Below are 22,725 nucleotides of genomic sequence, written 5' to 3' on the forward strand. Positions count from 1 at the left end.
ATACCCTGTTTTCCCCAAAATAAGACATCCCCTGATAATAAGCCCAATTGGGCTTTTGAGCGCATGGCAATAAGGCCAAGCGCTTATTTCAGGGTTCAAAAAAATATAAGACAGGGTCTTATTTTTGGGGAAACACGGTAGGTATTTACTTCCTTCTCTTAATATTTATTTTTAATGAACAGGGTATTTTTTTTTAAAAAAAAAAAATCTTGTCCTGTATTTAATAATAATAAAATAAAATTCTGATTCTACAATGAAATGGCAGCACCTTCCAATTACTCTTAATGGGTTATTCCAATTCGTGGTATATGCAGAGTATTTGAGATATTACTGTGCAATTTCTACAAAGGGGTAAGAATCCTATCTGCCTACAGTTCTTTCTGGATGTCAATTTATTTTTCAGTAGTATGAAATATGCTGTACACAGCTGAATTCCTTCTGCAAGCTTCACTTAAAAAAAAAAAAAGTTTATTCAACTTTAAAAGCCTTCCACTTACCGGTACTCTAAGGATATTTACATTAACAGAATATATACCTGATTCATGTTTCATACGTTTAAAACCAATTAACTTGTAGTTCTTACGAATTGTTCCCATGGTGTCTCTTATTGTAAATTTTAACTTCGTTTGGGGGTTTTTTTTTCCACAAACAAAACCCAATAATACACAATTTTTGACCTTTTTCCAATAACTTGGCTTATACTGTACACTTTAGTGACCATCAATGTATACAGTAGAACAAACTCCAATTTAATAGAAATAAAGGCAGCGTTAGGCTTCCAAAGAAACGAAACAGTCAAAGCTTTATTTACAAAAAGAAAGATAAGCATACAGTGCTTTCTTCTTGTTGTTGTAAAATGGAGACGATAGATGATAGATGGTAGATGATAGATTAGATAGATGGTAGAGAGATGATAGACAGACAGGTAGATTATAGATTATAGATGATAGATGACAGATAGATGACAGACAAATAAATAAAATGGGAGATAGATAGATAGATAGATAGATAGATAGATAGATAGATAGATAGATAGATTAAAAAGTGAAAACATTTATGTTTAAATTATAACTGGCTAATTCTGCAATTCTACTTTCAGTATTCACCTTTTCTCTAACGCTGTAACAAATTCCAGGTCATAAAATTTATTCAAATGTTTCAGGGGAGAGAACGAAGAGACGGGTTTCTATCCACTGCTGCTTGGCTGTGAGACATATTTAATTGAATTCATTATGCATTTTTACGACTCTCGATAGCAAATCATGAAATATAATTTTCCCTTGCATATTCAAGTGAAATTGTGCATTGCAAAAATCTTACCTTGTTTGAAATCACTGGAAACAACAAAAAACAAAACAATTTACTGCCATAGTTTTTGATTCTCTGAAGGGTTTTACACTTTGCAAATGTTCAAAGCAGCTGTTTTTGATAAAATCTCTATATTCCAGTTGAAATACCACCTGAAAACATTTATCCACAGCATGCTCATCTTCAAAATAAGGACAATTGACAACATGAAGTTTGTGGTGTGTGTGTGTGCACACGTGTGCACACGTATGTGTGTGTGATGCTTTATATAGTATCTGAGCCAATTTATCTTGGCAGTTTATCAAGTTTTTTTTTCTTACCATATCTTGTTTTCTATATTTTATTATCCTGTTTCCCCGAAAATAAGACCCAACCGGAAAATAAGTCCTAGCATGATTTTTCAGGTTGCTCGTAATATAAGACCTACCCCCCAAAATAAGCCCCAGCAAAGATTGTCAGCCAGATGGATGCATTTAGTACCATATTTCCCCCAAAATAAGATTAACCAGAAAATAAACCCTAATGTGTCTTTTGGAGCAAAAATGAATATAAGACCCGGTCTTATTTTTTGGGAAACACAGTATTATTACTCATATCAACTGGCAACAATTTTTTGCTCTTTGATTTTTTTCCCCCTGAGTATCAAATGGTTATTTATTTATTTATTTATTTATTTATTTATTTATTTGTTTGTTTGTTTGTTTGTTTGTTTGTTTGTTTGTTCAATTTATATGCCGCCCATTCTCCGAAGACTCAGGGTGGCTTACAATGCATTTATAGCAATAGCCTTCATTCTTTTGTATATACCTGCTTATTAGGGCTTGTGGCCCCCCCATAAGCAGTGTTTCTACAAAGTCAGCTTATTGCGCCCACAATCTTTCAATTTACCTACCTCGGAAGGATGGAAGGCTGAGTCAACCTTGAGCCTGGTGAGATTTGAACTCGCACTAATTGCAGGCAGCTGGCAGCTAAGTGCTACATAACAGCACTTAATCTGCTGCACCACCAAGGCTCTTATGCTGCCATTGTTACTGGTAACTTCTGTGAATTATTTTTCCCCCCAAGTTTCCTTAATCAAAATTCTCCTTTCAACCATATGTACCATGGTTAGCACACAATATTCAGCATGGGTGAAATCCAGGAGGTTCTGACAGATTCTGGAAAACTGGTAGCAGAAATTTTGAGTAGTTTGAAGAACCGGTAGCGGAAATTTTGAGTAGTTCGGAAAACTGGCAAATACCACCTCTGGCTGGCCCCAGAGTAGGGTGGGAATGGAGATTTTGTAATATCCTTCCCCTAGCAGTGGAGAGGGAATGGGGATTCTGCAGTATTCTTCCCCTGCCACACCCACCAAGCCACGCCCACAGAACCAGTAGTAAAAAAAATTGGGATTTCACCACTGATTCAGGACACACATTTTTTTCTTCCAGGTGTGTGTGTGTGGGGGGGGGAAATTGGGTGTTTTTTAGCCTTGCAATTTTGGATTGAGAACAATGGAAGGTTTTACCCTCCCCCCAAAGAAGTCTTTCTGTTTCACTGTGAAATCCATTCAAGAGAACACACCATTTAACACACGAACCAAGGTTGAAATGTTCCTGGTTCGGACCGGATCGCCCAATCCGGTAGCGATGGAAGCGGGTGGTTCGGAGAACCGGTAGGAAAAATCCCTGCCCCCCCCTCCATGCCCAGCTGAGCCACACAATCATCAGAGGCTTTTTTTTATTTTTAAAAGCATTTTTTCTACCGAAGAGGTTGTAGAAAAAATGGTTTTAAAAGTAAAAAACAATAAAATTGGCCACGCCCACCCAGTCACATTACCCGCCACCAAGCCACGTCCACAGAACTGACACCAACACACCAGTGGTGGTATTCAGCCAGTGAACTGGTAGTGGCGACCTGTGGGTGGCCACCCACCCGCCCCCTATTTAGCCACATTTTCTAAGCCATGCGCATGCGCGCATGTACAGAAGGCACGTGCTGACATTTTCGGTGTGCGGCGAACCGGTGGTAAAATTATGTGAAACCCACCTCTGCAACACACCTTTCTGGACCGGGACACCTTGCTCATGGTCACTCACGCCCTTGCTACCTTTCGGCTGGACTACTGTAATGCTCTCTACATGGGGCTCCCCCTGAAGAGCACTCAGAGGCTTCAACTGGTCCAGAATGCAGCCGCGCGGGTGATTATGGGTGCAACCCGTTGCGCTCATGTAACAGCTCTCCTGCGTGAGCTGCACTGGCTCCCAGTGGTCTTCCAGGTGCGATTCAAGGTGTTGGTTACCACCTTTAAAGCGCTCCATGGCTCAGGACCTGGGTACCTACAGGACCGCCTTCTGCCACCGATAACGTCCCACCGACCAGTTCGCTCCCACAGAGAGGGACTCCTCAGGGTGCCGTTGGCCAAATTATGTCAGCTGGCGACCTCCAGGGGGAGAGCCTTCTCTGTGGGAGCCCCTGCCGTTTGGAATGAACTGCCCCCGGAAATACGCACGATCTCTGACCTCCGAGTTTTTCGCTGTGCCCTCAAGACCCTGCTCTTCCGACAGGCAGGGCTATCTTTGTAATGGGGTTTTAAATTTGGAGTTTTTAACGAATTTCGGCCACAAATGTAAGAATTTTAATAATTTTTAAATTTAATTATGATGTTTGTATTAGGATATGGTTTGAGCCTAACAGTTGTCCAGGTAATATATGTGTACTGTTACTTTAATCTGTAAATGTATTATGTTACTTTAAAGGTTTTTATTGTAATGCTGAGTCATGTTGTAATTAGGTAATGACTGGTTGTCATTAAGCAAGGTATTGTAATGTATTCAGTTTGATGATGAAGCTGCTATGATATGCTGCCATTGATGATGAAGCTGCTATGATAAGCTACCATTGAGAGGAGTTGTTATCTGTTAATCATCGTTCGATGGATCTGCTACCATCGTGGTTTGTGAACCAATGTGAGTTTGTTATTCTAACCAACTAATGTTTGTTTGGTAAGAAGATATCTGTAACTACTGGACTGATTTAACTGGCAAAGACTTGGAATTTGTTTAAAGACTATGAGATTGTTTTTTCACTATAAAGTAAACTTTTGATAAACCAGTTTGCACATCTCTTATTCATTGCTCTCAGCAACGTTTCCTTGTGCATTTACTCTGCTGGTTGGTAACACAACACCAATATCCTTAACAGTTTGTATTGTGTTTTTACTTGGCTGTGCACCGCCCTGAGTCCTTCGGGAGAGGGGCGGTATAGAAATAAAATTATCTTATTTTATCTATTTTATATCTCAATCTATCTCTGCTTATAATGAAAAAAAAAAAAGGAATGTAATGCAGCACATACTGTGGGGTCCTTTATGCTCTCTGAATGTGGTTGGGTGTTTTTTTTTTTTTGCAGGTAATATCAGCAGTGCTATAAGGTCTTTGTTTTTGCTCTTTGTTTCTATACAAGTGGCTTGCCCGGTCTGTGTTAAAGGGAATGTTCGATGTTAGAAATAGCAATAGCACTTACCCTGTTTTCCCCAAAATAAGACCTCCCCTGATAATAAACCCAATCGGGCTTTTGAGTGCATGGCAATAAGGCCAAGTGCTTATTTCAGGGTTCGAAAAAATATAAGACAGGGTCTTATTTTCAGGGAAACACAGTACATACCGCTTCAGAGGGCTTTAAGCGGTTTACAGAGTCTCAGCATCTTGCCCCCAACAATCTGGGTTCTCATTTTACCGAATTAGGAAGGGTGGAACGCTGAGTCAACCTTGAGACAGTCAGGATCAAACTCCTGGCAGTCGGCAGAATTCTCCTGCAATACCATTATCCAGTTGGGCAATGAAACATCTTCAAGCATCTTCAAGAAAATAACAAAGCCCAGAGAGCACCAAGGAAACCACAATTCAACGTTGAGCTACAACTATTTTTCTTTATTGGAAGAGGATCTCTCTCTCTCTCTCTCTCTCTCTCTCTCTCTCTCTCTCTCTCTCTCTCTCTCTCTCTCTCTCTCTCTCTCTCCCTCTCTCTCCCCTCCCTTCCCCCTCTCCTTCCCCTCCCCCTCTCCCTCTCCCCCCCTCTCTCTCTCACACATACACACACTTATCTATCATTTATCATTTATCATCTATCTATCTATCTATCTATCTATCTATCTATCTATCTATCTATCTATCTATCTATCTATCTATCTATCTATCTATCTATCTGTCTGTCCGTCCACCCATCCATCCATCCATCCATCATCTATCATCTATCATCTATCATCTATCTATCAGCTATCAGCTATATCTATCTATCTATCTATGTATCATCTATCTATCTATCTATCTATCTATCTATCTATCTATCTATCATCTATCTATCTACCTATCTATCCATCCATCTATCATCTATCTATCTATCTATCTATCTATCTATCTATCTATCCATCCATCTATCATCTGTCTGTCTGTCTGTCTGTCTGTCTGTCTGTCTGTCTATCTATCTATCTATCTATCTATCTATCTATCTATCTATCTATCTATCTATCTATCATCTATCTATCTACCTATCTATTCATCCATCTATCATCTATCTATCTATCTATCTATCTATCCATCCATCCATCTATCATCTGTCTGTCTGTCTGTCTGTCTGTCTGTCTGTCTGTCTGTCTATCTATCTATCTATCTATCTATCTATCTATCTATCTATCTATCTATCTATCTATCTATCTATCTCTCTCTCTCTCTCTCTCTCTCTCTCTCTCTCTCTATCTATCTATCTATCTATCTATCTATCTATCTCACCTTCTTTCTTGAGCTATTTAGCAAGGCTTGGTATAAACTGACTAGAAATTTTAATGTGAAAGAAACTTCCAGCTAAAGTATTATATTCACTTTTGCAGTATACAATTTCCACCACCCCCCTTGGAAGATGCTGAAGTCAGCATCTGTTTTACATTTCTGCAATTGTGTAGGATCACCAAATGCATGTCATCCTGAACACAAGTGGGATGAAATCACTTCAAGCCACATAAAGCTGCTTAATAGCCTTGAAGTATGTTAACACAGTGAAAAGCCCCTTTCAGAGGAGAAAAGCTTTTAACGCAAGGAGGCTAAGCGTAATGTGAATACTTAAAATGTTGTAATTGGGCTTTCTCGGAGGTGAAGGCCAGTTGTAGCAACATACCAGATAAGCCCGTAGACAATTGGAAACTGCTGTAGGTACTCATTTATAATAGAGTTTTTGACCTTATTTCTTTTCCTGTTTGGGGAATTGTTCTTAAAAGGAGCTTCAAACAAAATGGCAAAGGTTCTGGAGGTTTTAAAAAGAGGCTGAACTAAAGCAGAAATTTCAAGCGAAGGTGGCCTTCTGGGCTTTTTTCAAGCTATTTTGGAACACAGTTGCGTTTGTCTGACATGGGAATAACTTCTACTTCTCCAGCTTCTCTCTAAAAGAGAAATCTAAACCCTACCATGAGCAACCCCTCAGCAGCTACAGATCTATGGAATGCTTCAGGCCTGAGTTATTTATTTAGAGAATTTATATGGGCAGCTTACAAAAAATAAAAACCCAATATAGAAAGGGTAAAAAGAACTTCCATCTGCTCTGGTAACAACAATCAAACAAACCACTTTGATGGGCTCCATCGTACGCTGGGCTTGTGTGCTCCATCGTACTTTGGGCTCCATCGTGTTCTAGACAGTGGTGGGATTCAAATAATTTAACAACCGGTTCTCTGCCCTAATGACAGGCTGGGTAGGTGTGGCCATGATGGGTGTGGCTAGAGGGTGTGACGGGCAGCTCTCGGCCTCCTGCACTCCCAAATGGGCCGTGGGGGGGTACCGCCCCCCTGTGCCCCATTATGGGCCTAATGGGCCTCCCTGCAGCCTTCTAGGAGCAAAAACGGGCCATGTGGGGGGCACACATGCCCCGTTTTGGGCCTAGTAGGCCTCTCTGCAGCCTCCTGGGAGAAAAATTGGGCCACAGTGGGGCCGCGCCGCAGCCCCTCATGCCCCGTTTTGGGCCTAGTAGGCCTCTCTGCACTTACCTGGGGACCAAAATGGGGCATGTGGGGACTCCTGGAAGGGGCAGGGTGGGGAGGGATGGGGTGGGGCCATCCAGAAATTTAACAACCGGTTCGTCCGAATTGGCCCGAACTGGCTGAATCCCACCACTGGTTCTAGACTTTTCTTAGAGCACTCACAATTACAGATATAAAATGTCATTATATATTTCTGTAGAAAGTCAGCACCCACCTTCCTAGAAGAATAAAATATTTTGAGGAATATTAAAAAAAAAAAAAAGGCACAATATTATATTTCCCCAAAGGGAGAAATGGAGAAACATGTTGGGTTTTTTTAGAGGCAGAAAGCAACCCCCCACTTTCCTTAATAGCCGACAGCAGATCTCAGCACTTAAGAGATAAAGAGCTTATTGAAAAAGGAAGACAAGTATCTAGATAGCTCTATTCATAGGCAAAGCAAATACTGCAGGCAGAAATCTATTCAAGACAGGATATTTTGAACAAAGGCAGAATGGTACGATTAGCCCTCACTCAAGATCCAACACAGGACAAAAGCCATTAGCCACAATAGGAATTGCCCAACATTTTTTCAGAACAGAAGCTCCTTCATTGCATCATCTCAGAGAAGTCCAAACTTCAACCAAACCCGGAAACTCAGACAAACACCTAGGATTTACATTTCCTCTTTTGCCTATAGAGCCAGCTATGACCCCTACATTATCCCATAGGAAACTGACAACAGCCAGTAGAATACATGTTCTTGCACAGGAACAGGAAGCTCAAATACAAAGTCCAGGAAAGGCATAAAAAAACTCCCCACTCTCAACTCCATTTTAGGTCAGCTGCCCAGAACCACAAACCAGAGGTGGCTTTCAGCAAGTTCTGACCAGTTCTGGAGAACCGGTAGCAGAAATTTTGAGTAGTTTGGGGAACCGGTAGTAAAAATTCTGACTGGCCCCGCCCCCATCTATTCTCTGCCTCCCAAGTCCCAGCTGACCGGGAGGAAATGGGGATTTTGAGGTAACCTTCCTCTGGATTGGGGAGGGAATGGAGATTTTACAGTATTCTTCCCCTGCCACGCCCACCAAGCCACGCCCACCAAGCCATGTCATGGCCACCAAGCCACACCCACAGAACTGGTAGTAAAAAAAAATTTGAAACCCACCACTGCCACAAATCCACGCAGTTCTGCTTTATCAATAGACCCATCTTTCCAATCAGCCTCCATGTTTCTAATGTCTGTAAGGTCCCAAAATACACTTGAGTCACCAGAATGCCAAAGAGAGAGACTCAAGACGAGGCCTGCAAAAAAAAAAAAAAAACAGATTTTATTTGTGGCCAAAAACAAAATACTGGGTGGAACTATATCCAGAACATACAGATACAATGCATGCGAGGAGATAGCCACACCTTGGGGAAGGTATGGCGTCCTTTTATACCCTCAGAGAAGTCAGCTTAGTACCCAATTCTGGCCTCCTAATTTAGGTTTGTGTATTCCTTGTTGCCCTGCAAGGGGGAATAGAAACTTCCCAATTAGTCATCTTGAGCATTTCTTTGTTTACTCAATTGGCCACTTTGCCCCCTGGCTCTGGAAGACCCAGGAGTTTATCCAGATCAAACATAAATTAGGACTGAGGTGTAAATTATCCCTTTGTTGATGGCTGTAGTTTCAACTGAGATAACGTACCATGCTTTTAGATGGCACAAGAAAAACAGGGAGAAGATTGATATGGGTTTAGGTCAAATGGCAGGGACATACGTTTGACAAATACCAGATACATTACAGAGGCCTAATAACAGAATATGTTTGTTACAGGAGATACAAATATAAAGGCATATATGTATTACAGGAACCTAATGGTTACAGAATCTAGTATACCAGTATATCATATTCTAGTATTATTTATTATATCCTTATTATTGTTTCCCTTCATGTCTTTTTCCCGGCTTGGAACTGAACCAGATGGATCTTTCTTCCCACATTTCCATAATAATTTTCCTTTTCCTTTTAGTCATGGAGCTTTTCGAACCCTGGAATTGTGAATGCAGATAAACAATTAGGCCGCTTTGCAACTAATCTGCGCCGTGCCGCTAAATAATTTCTTCTTCCAAAGCTATATAAAATGCAATAAAATATTTTGTAAAGGCCTACTGAGAATTCTCAAAGTTAATTTGCATGAAACTTTTTAATGTTTCCAGAAAAAAAAAAACGTTGACAATGTTTACGGTTGTTCTTATGAATAAAGTTCATGAATTGTTAATTGAAATGGCTTTTGGATGTCATGTTTGGTATCTGAAGAAAAAACTGAACATACAAATGGAAATTGAATTCATTAGTGCTACAAGTATACGGTTCCTGGGAAATGTGTGTTTTGTTTACGTCTCTTGATCTTCAGATTTTACCTTCGGAGTTCACTTTTAGCTACTTGGCTTTAGATTTGAATCTCCCACAAATGTGTACCCCAAGTTTACCCCAATTGCTTAGCGCATTGTAAGCCGCCCTGAGTCTCCGGAGAAGGGCGGCATATAAATAATAATAAAAAAAGTTTGTTTCTGATTTATTTCACCGTTAACACTAGAATAAAACAATTCCCTCACATTCAGCCCAATGGAAGAAGAGAAGCAAAAAAAAATGTCCCAAGTGCAACCAGAAAAACTTCATTTCTTTCAGAATACATCAAAGCTTTGCATTCATTGATGGTTTTGATATTCACATTCTCAACCACTGAGGCTCAGCCCAGATTAAAAGAGCCTGTAGTACAGTGGACTAAAGCACGGTTATTAACAACTGCTGCTTGCAATTACTGCAAGTTCAAATCTCACCAGGCTCAAGGTTGACTCAGCCTTCCATCCTTTCAAAGGTAGGTGAAACGAGGACCCAGATTGTGGGGGCAATAAGCTGACTTTGTATAAATATACAAAAGTATGAAGGCTGTTGCTTAACGCATTGTAAGATGCCCTGAGTCTCCGGAGAAGGGCGGCATATAAATTAAAGCAAAATAATAAAAAAAAAAGGTAAAGATAAAAGTTCTCCTTGCACATATGTGCTAGTCATTTCTGACTTTAGGGGGCAGTGCTCATCTCTGTTTCAAAGCCGAAGAGCCAGCACTGTCCAAAGACGTCTCCGTGGTCATGTGGCCGGCATGACTAAATGCCAAAGGTGCACGGAACGCTGTTACCTTCCCACCAAAGGTGGTCCCTATTTTTCTACTTGCATTTTTTACGTGCTTTCGAACTGCTAGGTTGGCAGAAGCTGGGACAAGCAACGGGAGCTCACTCTGTTAACGCGGCACTAGGGATTCGAACCGCTGCACTGCCGACCTTTCGATTGATAAGCTTAGCGTCTTAGCCACTGAGCCACCGTGTCCCATCAAAGAGATGGGCAGGCTCATCCCAGGTTTAGATTCATCTAAATCATACAAACGTTTAACAAATCTATTCCTTATTTGTCTATTTTTTAAGAAAATAAATGTGATTTTTTTCCCCTCTCCTACTGAACCCTTTACAAGATTTCATCTGCCTCCTTTATATGGACTGAGTATTAAGCAGATGTGTGTACCTGTGTGTTTTGTTTCATTGTGCCCGAGATAATTTTTTTTATTGTTTTGTTAATTCAATTTTCGGCATAATCATTGATATTTGACATATCTGACAGCTGATACGCAGTCAGAGTGACTGTGGGATCGTGCTGATAACTGATGCGTTGATTAAATTGCATGGTTTTTCAGATTTGTTAACTTTTATCGCCTGATGAAAGGAAAAGACTTATTATTTTAAATTAATACCTGAGCTAGAGAAAACTGCTTTTTCCCCTCCCTCAGCATAATTTGAAGAAAAGCTATATGAGTTGACAATGTACACCATGGTTTGTTGTTTTTTGTTGTAGTTGTATATTTTTTTAGGAAATGCATGAAAAGTTGACAGACTCTGCCTTATGCACAGTGCATCATTAATCTTAAATGAGTCCAATCTTATTTACTGCTGAATAAAAGGAAATTCAGACTGGGCCGGTTTGTGAAGCCAATAAAAAAAAAAACCATTTGTAAGGTTGTTTAAATCAAGTATCCTGATTAAATTTGGCTGCTGGAGACTTCATGATGACACCTGGGTTAATTTTCTTAGCAATAATATGGAAGTTATTTGTCATTGCCAGGAATTTTTTTTCCAGGTTCTTATTTAGTTTACCCCCCACTATTTCTGCAGGTGGTTTCACCCAGTTACTAGCCATCTCCAAACTCATCTGGATTTTGGATATCAATCAAGATTGTCTGGGACAGAGGTCTGCAACCTTAAACACTCAAAGACCCGTTTCCCACAGAAAAGAAAACACCGGGAGCCAGAAAACCTGGGTGGGCGTGGCCAACTCGACGTCACTCACTCCCACCCAGTCACATGACACACACCCTGGCTATGCCTAGCCAGGTTTTCTGGCTCCCAGTGTTTTCTGTGGGAAACAGGTATTTCTCTCTCTCTCTCTCTCTCTCTCTCTCTCTCTCTCTCTCTCTCTCTCTGTCTCTCTCTCTCATATCTCTCATCTCTCTCAGGCCAGGCAAGGAGTGACTGGAAGGGGAGGGCAAGGGGTGGGGCCAGACAGTGGTGGGTTCAGCCGATAGGGAGCCACAACAGGGGGACAAAAGAGCCGCATGCAGCTCCGGAGCCACGGGTTGCCGACACCTGGTTTAGGAAATGTTTATGGGCTCTGTATATTCTCTTTATGGAAAAGGAAGACTAGGGTTGTCCTGCTAACATGTTCTAATATCTAAGGGGCTGCCACAAAGAAGAAGGGGATCAAACTATTCTCTAAAGCACCGGAAGGCAGGACAAGAAGCGATGGATGGAAACTAATCCAGGAGAGAAGCAACCTAGAACTAAGGATACATTTCCTGACACTGAGAACAATTAATCAGTGGAACGGCTTGCCACCAGAAGTTGTAGGTGCTCCATCACTGGAAGCTTTTAAGAAGAAAGGGGGCAGCCATTTGCCTGGAATGATATAGGGCCAGTGATGGCTAACCTTTTTGCCATCGCGTGCCAAAAGCTGGGGGCGTGCCCACACCCATAATTCTATGTGCCCTGCCCCCCCCACGCATGCGTGCATGACCCCCCCTCCATGCTCCCCCTGCTTTTGGCACGGTGGGCCTGGTAGGCCCGTTTTTTGCCCTCCCCAGGCTCCAGAGGCTTTCTAGGAACTTTGGGAGGGCAAAAACAGCCTTCCCCACCTCCCTGGAGGCCCTCCGGAGGCTGGAAACAGCCCATTTGCCGATTTCCGTTGGGCCCAGAAGGCTCAAAAATCAGCTGGCCAGCACCCACATGCGTGCTGGAGCTGAGCTAGGGCAACGCTCAGGTGCCCACCCATATGGCTCCACGTGCCACCTGTGGTACGCGTGCCATAGGTTCGCCATCACGGATATAGGCTTTCCTGCTTAAGCAGGAGGTTGGACTAGAAGACTTCCAAAGTCCCTTCCAACTCTCTTATCCTGTTATATACATGAGGGCCAAGATGTGCATTCTTCCTGTAGGAAGTTAGTATCCACCCCTCTCCTAGGAAAATGAGATATTTTAGGAAATATTAAAAAGGGCAGAATATTTCCCCTAAAAGGGAGGCAGAAACTCAGCCCCCCCTCGTTCTGTCCCCGTCTCACACACGCACACCAGCAGTCGACCAAGAGTTAAAATAAACCAGCAGACAAGAATTTCCTTTGATAACAGAATTGGCAGCAACCCAGTGGCTGCTTGCCAAAAGTTTTTACTTACAAAGGGAGGTTTTTCTCCTCCATCCGAAACATCAAAGTAAGTCCAAAAAAGCCAAAGAATAGTCAAGTCCAGTCCAAAAATCAGTCCAAGCAGAGCATATAACAAAGTTCCAGAAATGCAGAATGACTTGCTAGCTTTCAGTTTTGTTCGTCACAAGGCTTGACTGGCCACCACACCCCCTTTTATCCCCTGTGGGGTGTGGTCCAGTGACTCAGCTTAATCTCTGGCATGCCTCTTCCTCTGCTGCGCGTGCTTATCTCTGCGACGCTGTCGGGGGTCCAGCCAAGACTCATCTCCATTGCTGTCCAACTGCGGTTGCTCCGAAGTGCCTGGCCCCTGGCCTATCTCTTGGCCTTCAGAGGATACCTGAGGCATTGCCAGAGAGGAGGGTCCTGGAGAGGGAGGCCTTGCCAACTCCTCTCCTTCACTTTCGGAGTCTTCTCCCTCTGATAAGACAGGCTCGGGGGTCGGAGTCACAACGCCCCCCTTTGTCAATGAGCCATTAAGGCCTGGGCCAGTCTATTCTACATAACAAAGATCTACCTCCTTCAGGCAGAGCCATAGAAGGAAATGCCCAAAGCCTTTTCATTACATCATCACCCAGCAAGAGTCAACCAAGCTTGGGACCCCTGCATGGCCCCATGGGAGTCGGACAACCAATCAGAACACAAATTCAAAGCCCAACAGAGGGCATAAAACCCAGGCACTCTCAGCATCTCAGCCCCCCCCCTTTTTTTTTTTGCTCAGGATCTCAAGCCATGTGATCCTGTTCATCAAGAAACCTTCTTTCCAAGCAACTTCCAGGAATCCAGTGTCTTTCTTCCCCACTTGGAACTGAACCCAGAAGGACATTTCTTTCAACACTTCCTGTTTGAAAGGACTTTATGCTACTTTTTAAAAATTAATGAAAACAACCCAGACTTTTAAAAAGTGACTTTTTAAACTTTGGTGTGGTGGTTAAATACATTTTAGGCCATGACTTCTAGTCCTGGCTTAGATGGGAAGCAGCCTGGCTAATTTTGAGCCAGTTCTCCCTTCTCAAGCCCTAGAAAAAAGCCAGGAGAAACCACTTCCAAAAACATGTTGCCAAGCAAAATCTGTGGGCTTGTCTACGTAGCTATAAGAAGTCAAGACTGATTGAAAGAGATGTACAAGGATATCGTCAACAGGCACAGAATGCACAGCGTGTCTTCCTCCCCTTGAATTTTTAAAGATCTGCCTGAATGGTGATAATGATCACAACAAGGATAATGATCTCCATTGACCATCTTCAGTTTTGTATCAAATCTGATTTTTTTTTCTCTCTCTCTAAAAGGCTTGCTTTAGGCTCTTACAAGAAAAGTGGAAGTTGGTAACATTTCAAAGGGGTCCTTAATCTAGAACTGAGGGAGATCCAGTTAATTGCCATTCCTGCTATGTTTTTAGGCAAGCAGTAAAAAGCCTTCCTTCCTTCCTTCCTTCCTTCCTTCCTCCCTCCCTTCCTTCCTCCCTCCCTCCCTCCCTCCCTCCCTCCCTCCCTCCCTCCCTCCCTCCTTTCCTTCCTGACTCCCTTCCTCCCTTTCTCCCTCCCTCCTTCCCTCCTTCCTTCCTTTCTGCCTTCCTTCCTTGCTTGCTTGCTTTCTCCCTCCCTCTCTCCCTTGCTTTCTCCCTCCCTCCCCCCCTTCCATCCATCCTTCCTTCCTTCCCTCCTTCCTTTCTGCCTTCCCTCCTTCCCTCCATCTTTCCTTTCTTCCTTCCTTCCTTCCTGCCTTCCCTCCTTCCTTCCTTTCTACCTTCCTCGCTTGCTTGCTTGCTTGCTTTCTCCTTCCCTCCCTCTCTCCCTCTCTCTCTCCTTCCCTCCCTCCTCCCTCCCATCCATCCATCGATACATCCATCCATCCATCCATCCATCCATCCATTTATTACTAAACCATTGAATCAAAGGGGAGAAAGATCTTTAACAGTGCTGATAGTAAGGCTAAAAAACATACTTTTTTGGTTTGGTACATAATATATTCATTCCCCAGTATAATTGTACACAGAACAATTCCTCCCTCCCTCCCATCCATCCATCCAATATATTGATATTGTTTCCTGATTGCTTATTGTACCCTATGACTATCATTAAGTGTTGTACCTTATGATTCTTGATGAACGTATCTTTTCTTTTATGTACACTGAGAGCGTATGCACCAAGACAAATTCCTTCTGTGTCCAATCACACTATTATTATTATTATTATTATTATTATTATTATTATTATTATTATTATTATTATTATTATTATTATTATTATTATTATTATTAAAATTTGATTTATATGCCGCTCTTCTCCGGAGACTCAGGGCGGCTTACAATGCACTAAGCAATAGCCTTCATTCTTTTGTATATTTATACAAAGTCAGCTTATTGCCCCCACAAACTGGGTCCTCAATTTACCTACCTTAGAAAGGATGGAAGGCTGAGTCAACCTTGAGCCTTGGCGAGATTCGAACCTGCAGTAATTGCAGGCAGCTGGTCTTAATAACCAGCTTAATAACAGGGTGCCTTAGACCACTGTACTACCAAGGCTCTTCCATTTGGCCAATAAAGAATTCTATTCTATTCTATTCTATTCTATTCTATTCTATTCTATTCTATTCTATTCTATTCTATTCTATTCTATTCTATTCTATTCTATTCTATTCTATCCATCCATCCTAATGTGATGATATAAGGCTCCAAAATCCAAGAAAGACACATTGAGTTATTTCAATTCAGTTTTCTCTGTTCTTCAACCTATAAATGGATTCCATAGACAGAAACTAAAGGAAACTACTGGCAACAACCAGTATATACCCTGAGAACTCCTAGGAAGCTGTCTTAACTGTCTCTCTACCAACTAAACAGTTTAAATTTTGTTTTCTCTATTTCCTCTGGCTCCTCCCTCTTGGGAATCCAGACTTCATTCCACCACAATTTTCAGTGAAGGGGTTACATTATTGCATTTTTTTAAAAATACAAAGGTTGTACTGAAACTGCAGAGGCCCTAGTGGATGGAAGCCCTTTATAAACACTTTCAAGGAAATGAAATGTTTTGAAAGAAAAGGCAGAAGCTAGGTGACAGGTTGATATTGAAGTGCTTATTGAAGAAACGCAATGTGAGGAAATAATTTATTCTGGAAAGCACGGTGTTCATCTTGCAGAGTAGCTAATGTCATGAGTAAGGAATTTTTCCTCCACTTTTTTTTTGAATAATGGAAATTTCATAAATCTCTGGGACTTTCCCCCCACCTCAAAAGCATTTACCACAGCATGTGAAACATTCCCCTATTCCTTCGATCATTGTTGTGTCCTCTCTCTGAATGTTGAATCTGTTCAACATCCTTTCATTTTTGCTTCTTTATTGATGAGGTATTTTAATCTTTAGAACAATTGAGAGAGAGAGGCAGACAGACAGACAGACAGACAGAGAAAGGGAAGGAAGAAGAGAAGGGAGAGAGGGAGAGAGTGAATATACTGAATTTACTGTCTTACCTCATGAAATGTCATGGTTATGAGTTTAATAGAGTGACATTTGCCCTCCATTAAAACCATTGCCTGGTGTAATTTCCTCTATCTCAGACTAGCAAAGAGATCATTCTCTGGAATGTTTTAGTCTCCAGAGAATCTTCTTTCTCATTGCTTCTGACTAGAATTTTTCCATCTTCATGAATCTTAGCCACTTGGCGTAAAATATACCTAAAAATATGTGGTGCTCCAAACATTAAAAGGATGGAACCCAGGGGTGAAATACTACCAGTTCGCACTGATTCAGGTGAATCGGTAGTAATAAAGAGCCGAGGTGGCGCAGTGGTTAGAGTGCAGTACTGCAGCTACTTCAGCTGACTGCTAGTTCAGCAGATCAGCGGATCAAATCTCACCGGCTCAAGGTTGACTCAGCCTTCCATCCTTCCGAGGTGCATAAAATGAGGACCCAGATTGTTGGGGGCAATATGCTATTTAGTATACTGTCTTTGGTGTAAGCCGTACAGAGTCCTTGGAGAGTGGGCGGCATATTTATTATTTATTTATTTATTTTATTTTATTAAATTCCTATACCGCCCTTCTCCCGAAGGACTCAGGGCGGTGAACAGCCATAAGATAAAACACATAAATACAAAAAAATTTAAAATAAATTAAAAACGAATTAAATAATTTGGCTGAATTTAAAATACCCCATAATTTAAAACAAATTAAAATTTACATTTAAAAAGGGGAGAAGATTTAGGCCAGGCCAGCTTAATGAAATAAAAAAGTCTTAAGCATAGAAATATGACTAATAAATAAATAAATAAATAAAATCTATAGGCTCAGGCGAACCGGTAGTAAAAAAAAAAAAAATGAACCGGTATTTCCGACGATCACCTGTGCCACGCGATTTATATTTGCTAGAAAGCAGGAAATCCTGCTTTCTAGCGAATCTAAATTGCGCGACACAGCTGTTTCCCCCACCATCACTGTTCTACTTACTTTCTTAAACCTCCTTTTCCCATGCTGCGTGGTAGCACCTGCGGTGCGCCTGCACGCACAGCATGTGTTTGGTGTGTATTGCGCATGTGCGCGCAGTGTGCATTTGGTGTGCACCGTGTATGCGTGTCCAGCAAACCGGTGACAAACCTCAGAGGATTTCATCACTGATGAAACCAAAAAAACTGAATATACAGCTCTATTCCCCATATGTATAGAAAACTGGCAAAGAAAAGAGACATGGCAAAAAAAAATTTTGTAGAATTTAAGGCCAAGTATTTAAATATATTAGTATTACCTTGTTTCCCCTAAAATAAGACATCCCCTGAATAATAAGCCCAACCGGGATTTTGAGCGCATGTGCTAAAATAAGCCCCCCCCCCAAAAATAAGCCCTTTCCAGAAATATTTAAACACATGCGTAGCTCGTCTCCGCCATTTCCTCTGGTTAGGGTTAGGGAGACAGAGCTGGAAATCAGGTAAGATGGCAAGAGGAGCCCCATCTTGCTCCATGTGCCCCAAAATAATAAGACCTCCCCGAGAATAAGGCCAAGCACTTATTTTGGGGTTAAAAAAATATAAAACAGGGTCTTATTTTTGGGAAAACACAGTATCTGCTGATAAGTTTTCTAACCAAGCTCTTTTGGGGTCTTTTTCACAAGTCTGGGATCTCCTTCCTGTCAAAGAAAAGGAAATTGTTCCTTATTCACTGTCTACAAATGTGTATGTAATGAGGGAAGGCATGTGACTTTAAAAGAAATTAAATAGCTGTGAGCTATAGAAAACCGGAATGTTTGATCTGATCAGCGGCATCTAAGGCGGTTTGGTAAGCAAGGACTTCAAAATCCAACGTCTTCAGGACTTTATGAATAAAAAATAACTTGCAAATTTGAAGCGGTGCGTAATTACTCAGGCAGCAAGTATTCAGCCAAGATGCATTGATTTGTTTAAAAAAAGGAGGATGACTAAATTAAACAGCTTAAATCCATAATGACATAAATACTTAAGTGCGGACTAAAATCTAATTAAAACCAGCACAACTTCAAATACTTTTGCTTTGCCCAAATTTTGCTGAGTTAGCCTGGCAAACATCCTTCAAATAATACAGCAATTTATGATGCTATATTGGAATTATTCACCTTTTGATTCGGCTTAATAGATTAATTGGTTTTACCAATTACCAGTAGAGCCAGGAGGAGTCAAGTAAGGAATTAGTCTGAAATCCCTACATGGACATAAATGACAAAATGCAATCCCCCTTGGATACCATTGAATCTTATCTAGTCTTACCTAGGTACAAACCATCAGTCTCAGAAGTTTCTTTTGTATATATCTGGAAATATGTTTGTATTACTATAACATATTTGTTTGTTTGTTTATTTATGATATAATAGGAGAGCCGTGGTGGTGCAGTGATTAGAATGCAGTATTGCAGGCCAATTCTGCCAACTGCCAGCAGTTCGAATCCAAGTGCTATTGTCCAAGTGTATTGTTATTGCTAGTTAAAACGGACCTAGGATTTTTGGCTGGTCAGATATGAGTATGAAAACCAATAAAAGAAAGTATTAAAATCATTTTGCTGCCATTGTTATTTCTTTTGTTTAAAATGCAGTACCTGTGCTTAATTTATTTATTACTGTCACTAAACCAATGAAACGAAGGGGAGAAAGTTCTTTAACACTGCTGATAGTAAGGGACAAAAGCATTCTTGTGTTGGTTTTGTACATAATACATTCACTCCTCAGTAAAATTGTATAATTGCACAAAGAACTTTCCTTCCTTCCTTCCTTCCTTCCTTCCTTCCTTCCTTCCTTCCTTCCTTCCTTCCTTCCTTCCTTCCCTCCCTCCCTCCCTCCCTCCCTCCCTTCCTTCCTTCCTTCCTTTTTCTTGGATCTATTTATTTATTTATTTATTTGATTTGATTTGATTTGATTTTTATACCGCCCTTCTCCAACAGGACTCAGGGCGGTGAACAGCCGAGATAAAATATAACATATAAAATTTAAAAAACAGTTTAAAAGACATTAAATAATTTCAGCCCTCAATTTAAAACAACCCAGTTAAAACCAATTTCAAATTCAAATTAAAACCTTTTATACAAAGCTGACTTTGTATAAAATATACAAAAGAATGAAGGCTATTGCTTAACGCATTGTAAGCCGCCCTGAGTCTCCGGAGAAGGGCGGCATATAAATCAAATTTAAAAAAAAAAAAAAAAAAACCCGAAAGGATGGGATCAAGCCAGCCCGGCTAGATGAAATAGATGAGTTTTCAGGGCCCGACGAAAAGTCCGGAGGTCTGGTATCGTGCGTATCTCAAGGGGTAGGTCGTTCCAGAGGGCAGGTGCCGCCACAGAGAAGGCTCTCCCCCTGGGGGTCACCAGCCGACATTGTCTGGAGGACGGCACCCTGAGGAGGCCCTCTCTGTGCGAGCGAACTGGCCGGTGGGAGGCTATTGGCGGCAGAAGGCGGTCTCGTAGATACCCCGGCCCTAAGCCATGGAGCGCTTTAAAGGTGGTCACCAACACCTTGAAGCGCACCCGGAAGACCACCGGAAGCCTGTGCAGCTCGCGCAGGAGAGGTGTCACATGGGAGCACCCCATCGCTCCCATAATCCCCCGCGTGGCCACATTCTGGACCAACTGGAGCCTCCGGGTGCACCCCAAGGGGAGCCCCATGTAGAGAGCATTGCAGTAGTCCAGGCGGGACTATCTAAGTGATCCTTTAAGCTGACTTGTTTAAAATGTAAAGTTGCAACTTGAAAACCAATCTTTATAGCTAAGAACCTGAGCTTTTTTGCTTGTGAATGATGATGATGATGATGATGTGTGTCTGTCTGTCTGTCTATCTATCTTATCTATCTATCTATCTGTAGCTATGTAGCAATCTATCTATCTAGCAATCTATCTATCCATATCTCTCCCTTCCTTCCTTCCTCCCTCCCTCCCCCCCCCTTTCTCTATCTATCTATCTAGCTAGCTAGATAGATATCTAACTATCTAACTATCTAGCCTGCTAGCTATTTTTATCTTTTACGTATGGTGTTAAGATGGGTCACCATTTTTTTATAATGACACTAAATGTAAAGGGATTAAAGATGTTTCAGTCAAAATCTGTTCAGTGAAATCCCGACTCATATTATTTAAACAAGCATGTTACATCAGCCGAAGCCTTAAGAGCCAAGAGAAGGAAATAAGGAAATTATATCAGGGAAATGAGCTCAAAAATATGCTGACAATTGTTATTCAGAGAAGGCACTTGTCAATCATGCAGGGCATTTCTCAGAGAAGAATGAGATATCAGGAGAGAGAGAGAGAGAGAGAGAGAGAGAGAGAGAGAGATTTTGAATTTTTCATATAAGAGGCAAAATGTTATGACTTGACCATAATGTGGGATACCGAAGATAATTTAGGACAGATTTTTTTGAGAGACGAAGAACTGAATAAGTAGGTCAGTAGTTTTTAAATATTCTGCATTTAACAAAATCCTGGCTATATTGGTATTATTCAGAAGCCCCAAGGCTTCCCGTACACTAGTAGAGAATACAAGGTCTGTTTATGTGAAAATAGTTTATTACTGCCCAATGGAAGTGAAAATATCTATAAGAATTAACTCTTTCAGAGCTGCATACCATACATTCAGTTTTCATAGAACATAGTATAATTGAGTTGGAAGGGACTTTGGAGGTCTTCTAATCCAACCCTCTGCTCGAGTAGGAGACACTGTACCATTTTAGACAAATGGCTGTCCGGTCTCTTTTTGAAAGCCTCCACTGATGGGGCGCCCTCCAATTTGGAAGGCAAGCTGTTCCATTGGTTGATTGCTTTCGCTAAATTTCTCCTAAATTCTAGGTTGGTTCTCTCCTTGATTAGTTTCCATCCATTGTTTCTTGTGTTGGGGCTTTTGGTGCTTTGGAAAATAGTTTGACCCCCCCCCTTTCATCTTTTTAGGAGCCCCTCAAATATTGGAACGTTGCTATCACGTCACTTGATTAATTATTAGTGAATAGAATAGAATAGAATAGAATAGAATAGAATAGAATAGAATAGAATAGAATAGAATAGAATAGAATAGAATAGAATAGAATAGAATAGAATAGTAGTGGAGTGGAGTGGAGTGGAGTGGAATAGAATAGAATAGAATAGAATAGAATAGAATAGAATAGAATAGAATAGAATAGAATAGAATAGAATAGAATAGAATAGAATAGAATAGAATAGAATAGTAGTGGAGTGGAGTGGAGTGGAGTGGAATAGAATAGAATAGAATAGAATAGAATAGAATAGAATAGAATAGAATAGAATAGAATAGAATAGAATAGTAGTGGAGTGGAGTGGAGTGGAGTGGAGTGGAATAGAATAGAATAGAATAGAATAGAATAGAATAGAATAGAATAGAATAGAATAGAATAGAATAGAATAGTAGTGGAGTGGAGTGGAATAGAATAGAATAGAATAGAATAGGAGTGGAGTGGAGTGGAGTGGAGTGGAGTGGAATGGAATGGAATGGAATGGAATAGAATAGAATAGAATAGAATAGAATAGAATAGAATAGAATAGAATAGAATAGAATAGAATAGAATAGAATAGAATTAATTTAGAGAAATAGAATTGAGTCTGGACTCCGACTGGGTAGGTCCAGCGAGGGTGACGGGGGCAGGTCTTGAGAAGGTTATCTGGGACGAGTTTGATCCTGTGACCCCAGATGACGTGGACAAGATTCTGGGTAGACTGAATGCAACCACATGTTTGTTGGACCTGTGTCCCTCCTGGTTAGTACTGGCTTCCAGGGAGGTGACGCGAGGCTGGCTCCAGGGGATTATAAATGCTTCATTGGGTGAGGGTGCCTTCCCCGCCGCCTTGAAGGAGGCAGTGGTGAGGCCTCTCCTCAAGAAGCCTTCCCTGGACCCGGCAGTATTGGCTAATTATCATCCAGTTTCCAACCTTCGCTTCGTTGCGAAGGTTGTCGAGAGTGTGGTTGCACGACAGTTTCCCCAGTACCTGGATGAAACGTCGTATCTAGATCCGTTCCAGTCGGGCTTCAGGCCTGGGTACAGCACGGAAACGGCATTGGTCGCGTTGGTTGATGATCTCTGGAGGGCTCAGGACAGGGGTTGCTCCTCTGTCTTGGTCCTGTTAGATCTCTCAGCGGCTTTTGATACCATCGACCATGGTATCATGCTGCACCGGTTGGAAGAGTTGGGGGTGGG

The sequence above is a fragment of the Pantherophis guttatus genome, chromosome 8, assembly GCF_059756535.1.
Source record: "Pantherophis guttatus breed Tessera chromosome 8, ASM5975653v1, whole genome shotgun sequence".
Lineage (NCBI taxonomy): Eukaryota > Metazoa > Chordata > Lepidosauria > Squamata > Colubridae > Pantherophis > Pantherophis guttatus.